Below are 5359 nucleotides of genomic sequence, written 5' to 3'. Positions count from 1 at the left end.
TATTCTTTTTTTAATGGCCTCTTGCGGTTTCTTCCTCGTAAAAGATGCCCTCCAGCTCTTAGAGGAAAGTTGCACAACCCAATCCAAGGGAAACACCTTTCTTTTTGTACATTCCTCCCCAAAACATGGAGGACCCAACCTCAGCAAGAGAACACTATGCAAACTGCCCAGTCAACACAGGCACTGACAGATGGGCAGGGATAGCTCAGCAGCCTGGGGGAACTCAGGATAGAGAGAGTCATTAAGGCTGGGAAAGAGTCCCATAGCTGACCCACAACCACCATTCCCTCCAAACCAGAACTCTCAGCTGTTTCCAGCCTGATGCTGGTTAAAACCTCTCCAGCTCAGGGCAGCAGTTGGGTACCAGCACTCCCACCTATGCACGGCAATAGGAAGTTGCTCACAGTCCTCCTCAGGTAGTGAAGTCCCCTTCTCCACCCCCAGGAAAAGCTGCTCTCTGCAAAGGATGGTGTGCACACATTGTCTTGGATTTCTACCTGACAGAAAGGTACAAAACACAGCAGGAACCAATAACCTGAAGCTAGTGCTTTATCTCCATCCAACCTGCCCCAGTCAGCACAGCTGATTGATATCTAACTGGCACCAGGTGTTTCTGATAAAGGTCCAGCGAAAGCAGAACTTAGTGAATGGGGGAGGCTGCTGCCTGGCCTCTTGCTTGTGTCTGCTGGATGCATGTGACCTCTCAGCAATAGAATGGGCATCTGATAGGGTTGAGACCGTGCTGGGCCCATACTTTCACTTTGGTGCCTTGGCAAAGCATGAACTATATTAACATATACTTGGAATAACTGAAATTACACTGAAGCTCCCATGAAAACTGAATGCAAAATCTATTTCCATAGCCAGCAAAGCTCACCAGCATCCCTTTGACTAAGGAGCTGGGAGGTACCCCAAGTACCTTACAGTGCACTTCTCAGTGTAAAGAGCCATCCATGAGCAAAAGCTTTAAAGAAGCTTGGGATCAAAGCATTAAGAACAGAATAGGCATCTTCATGAGCACACCATTGATAAACAGCATTTCTGAAGTCTGCAAGGAAAACATTGCACCCGCAGCCCTCTGTGTTGCAATCTGGTCACCACCCGTCGCTCGATAGAAACAGAGGCTGCTGTGGGTGTGACAGGTTATGGATTACAGATGTCACTGATGGATTCCAGCCCGAATGGTTCTGTGATTCTGGAGATAAGTTCTTATCCTGTTGTTCAGGTGCACCCACGAATATCCTCCAATAGATATCTTCCCTTCTGCTGTGTCTTTCTGTGACAGCCCTTCACTAGTTCACCTGGCATCACTTGTACAACACCAGTATCCATTGACTGGGACAGAGCTTGTCCATTTTAACAGCACCAGCATTGCCTTTCGCTCCAGTCCACACCCACCCCCCCACTAAGCAGCACCAGCCGCTTTCCCTACTGCCCAACAGCCAGCAGCAGACAAGAAGTTTACATTTTTCAAGAGGATGCCAAAAGCAGCCATTTCCTGTGCTCTTATTACCCAGAGACCTCACGCAGCAGCCAGGCAGCTCTATGGGTCAGGGCACCCTGCCCCTGCCTTCCAAACCCCAGCACTCCTCTCTGCTCCTGGGATTCCTTGGAGTGCAAAGACCTCATTATCCAAGGGAGGGAGGAGGAATAATGAAGTCTTCATGCTTTAAGACTTTGTGCAGAGAACGCAGCAAGTGATGCTGATAATTGTTTCAGAGCAAGTTCTGCTTCGCTGGGGTTATTGGAATCAGCTCCCTCAGCTTTGTTTTGCCAGCTGTTGCAAGAGAAGCCTCCCTGAGCTAGGTAGCTCCAAGGCATGGAAACGAATAACACAGAAAGCTTCTCAGGACCTTGCAAAGGCTTTCTAATGTTTTTTCAAGATGTCTCTTGGAAAGCCACGTGGGAAAAGATGATTGAGAAGAAGCCCCTGACCAAGGGTGATGCTGAGAACATCAGGTGAGAGGGGACACTGGGTCCAGGGGATGGAGCACCATGGGGGACATGGCCAGCCAGGTCTGGGTGATCAGCTCCATGGTGACATGGTCAGCAATGGCTGCTGGCCCATGGGACATGCAACCAGGCTGCAGGGACAGTGAGCTGGGAGACAGCCCAGAACCAACAAGCGCCCTCAGAATACCCCGAGCGAATGCTCTTCTGCTTGATACGGTGTTTGTTTCCATCTGAGGCAGCAAAGAAAAATTGTCCTGGCCAAAACACCTCCTGTACACATTGCTGAATGTTGATTCTTGGTCCTACCAAACTCAGGAAGAAGTCAAAAGGGGCAACAAGTGTTGTAAAAGTTGAGGTGCACAGCTGGAAACTGTTCTGTGGTGGGAGAATGTGGGTTTCTCCTTCTGAAATCTCTTAATTATGCCCAAAATTGTGTTACCCCAGAATTCTGTTTTCGTTTTGACCAAGCAGTGCAAGGAGCCATGTGTAGGTCAGTGTCACTGCAAGCCCATGGTGGGAGGTTGGGGAGGGGGAGAAGGGCTTGAGGCTGCTTGGGGCCCCTTCTGCACCCCTGCAGCTGTTGGAGGGGGTGAGGGGTTTGGTGATGGCAACAACCTGTCTGGGATGAAATAGGCATCATGGTACCTGTGGTGGAAAACTGATAAGGAACTGGTGAGAAATCTTGCAGGAGGATGGAACACAACTCAAAGGAATGAAAACCTGTTGTTAAGCCGCATCATAGCGGGCTTTTCCCCCTGGCTCACAAGGGTGCTGTCCCTCCAGCATCCCAGCTCCCCATCCCACACCTCCACCTGGCAATGCCATGGCCACGTGGGTGCAGCAGGAGGCAGAGCCAACAGCAAACTCCAGGCTGACCCCTGCTCTGCTGGCTCCACCGTAAGCTAAACAAACAGTGAATGACTTACATGCAGACATGGGCTGGGAATTTTTTCCCTTTAACTTCCCTCCAATTGGCCCAGAGACCAGTGGCAGCAGCTGGGAACCGAAAAGGTTTTGAGACAGCAGCACATGAGCCCCAGACGTTTGGGTTGCTCAAACATTTCTCAGAGATTAGCAGTGTCAGAGCAGGCGGCGAGGAGGATAAATCACAGGGTTGGGCTGGCCTCATACAGGACACGGGGGCTGCGGTGCAGGCAGAGGCATCCCACAACGAGGGGGAGAAGTTCCCTCCAGCACCAGGCTCGCACCATCCGTACTCTCACTGGCTTAGAGGCAGCGTGGAGATGAGCCAGATGTTCCCCTGCTTTCAGAAAGTCATTAAGCAACTATTTATACCGAGAGCAGAGGAGCATGAAGCAACCATCCATTTTGTCCGTGCTGTTTGCATAACCCAGAATTAAAAATGAAGAGAAATTTAAAAAGAAATGGTGATGGCCTCTGAGTGGGTGGTTATTTTTTGGTCCCAGAGCAAAAGTTGGATGGTGTTGCTGGTGCCCAGCCCCCGCCAAAGACCATCCTGATGTGGGTGCACCCTTTTGTTTCATGGTCACATAGAGCCACAGAATGGTTGGGTTGGAAGGGACTGTAAAGGATATAGAGCCATGGAATGGTTGAGTTGGATGGGACCTCATAGATCATAGAGCCATGGAATGGTTGAGTTGGATGGGACCTCACCTCCTGCCATGTGCTGGCTGCCCCCAGCTCAGGCTGCCCAGGGCCCCATCCATGGCTTCAGGCACCTCCAATGATGGGGCACCCACAGCTCTGGACAGCACAGCCAGGCCCTCACTACCTTTGGGTAAAGTATTTCCTTCTAAAACCTAATCTAAATCTTCCCTCTTTTGATTTACAGCCATTCCCTGGATGCCAGCACTCCCTGCCCTTGAGCCCCTGGGCAGGATGAGATGCACCCTTCTTGCTCCCAGCCCCTGTTCCCCAGGGAAGAGCCGCAAAGAGCTGCTGCTTTGGGATAGCATCAGGAGGAAGCCATCCCCATCCTCTGGCTGCAGAGAACAGCCTGAGTTTTGCCTTTATGAGCATTTTCCAGACCTTCCGTCATTGTTTTCATGTGTTTGGTTTTATTACACACGATATAAATATAGCACGGCTCTTCCTTTGCTCCTCCCAGCTCACTCTGTAGGTTGTTCACACGGCTGCATGCAGCACCACTCAGCCCTGCACTATTTATAGCAGGTTGCAGCCGCCTGCCTGCTGCTCGCTATGGTGCCCAGTGCCCTGCTTTTCCTGTGCTTCTTTGCACCCTGCAGCCATATCAAACTGGGGGACCTCTGCAGAGACACAGTGTGCTACCCTCATGAAGGACCCTCAGTGTTCCCATAGCACACTGCAAGGATCACCATCCCTGGGGGTGTCCCAGAGCCGTGGGGATGTGACACTGGGGGATGTGGGCAGTGGGCATGGTGGGGGTGGGCTGGGGATCCTAGAGGTCTTCAGCAACTTTAACAATTATGTGATTCTATGGCAGCCTCTCATCATCAGAAGCTGGGCTTGATGGCCCTTGCAGGTCCCTTTCAACTGGGATATCCTCTGATTCTATGATCAGTGGTGGCCCTGAGCATGAAACTCCCCTCCAGTGGGGCTCGTGGTATTTGAAGTGCCATATGATGCTACTTAGGAGGACTTATGAACTGTTTATTTCAGGTCTGTGCAGTGATGTTCCTACTGAGTCACAAAAGAAGCCCAGCCAGACCCCTGCTTGGGTGCAGTGTGCCATGTGAACACAGAAAGAGTTGAGCTGCGAGAGCTTCACCAGCAGCACAAGGCTGCCTCCAAAGCTGAGGAGCATTGCTTCACAAGTGATGCTCTGCATGTGGTACAAGGAAGCAGCTATATGCTGGCTTAGTCAAACTATCCTTCCTGAAGTTCTTATGGAAGGATGCTGCAAGGATCAGCAATGCAAGGACTGCTTAGGGAGAAACTTGGCAGAATTAACTTAAAGGCAGTGTCTGTCATTTTTAATAGGGTGCTTAGACAGCGGAGGTGACCTGGATAGGAAAAGCAAAGAAGGCTGGTATATGGGACACACACAGAAGGGCAGGCTGGGATTCGGAGCGCTCGCTCCCGGGAGAAGCCCCATTTAGTTCTGCAGAGCTCCTGGCGGCCCTCGCTCACGCGTCATTCCCACGTTGGCTCTGCTGAAGCCTTTTTATTGTGTATGAAAAGAGAGCAAAGCGAGCTATATTTACAAAGGCCAGCAGTGAGTGTCAGAACAGAGTCCTCTCTGCTGATGAGACCTACATTTCTACCTAAGGGATGATCCGCAGCGGTCCCACAGGCACCTGCTCCAGCCTGGTTCATTTTAACATCCCCAGAGATGTGTCCTCAAAGCACTGCTGCATTGTGGCCGTGGTCCTGGTGTGGGGTGGTCCCTGTGCTGGGGACAGTGCATCCCAGAAACTGAGCTGGGTCACCTCCCCAGCGCCCA

At 51.3% G+C, this 5359-nt stretch overlaps 1 long non-coding RNA gene across 1 annotated transcript; it reads left to right on the top strand.

Annotated features, from left to right (window-relative positions):
* Positions 1-660: 660 nt before the first annotated feature.
* Positions 661-4033, top strand: LOC107316866. The gene is made up of 2 exons (XR_001556622.2): positions 661-1959; positions 3767-4033. It is a non-coding gene; the product is annotated as an uncharacterized LOC107316866 (long non-coding RNA).
* Positions 4034-5359: the final 1326 nt, after the last annotated feature.

This window comes from Coturnix japonica, chromosome 7 (genome assembly GCF_001577835.2).
Source record: "Coturnix japonica isolate 7356 chromosome 7, Coturnix japonica 2.1, whole genome shotgun sequence".
NCBI classification, from domain to species: Eukaryota; Metazoa; Chordata; class Aves; order Galliformes; family Phasianidae; genus Coturnix; species Coturnix japonica.
Note: the sequence above shows the minus strand (reverse complement) of the source record. Positions and strands in the feature narration are given on the sequence as shown.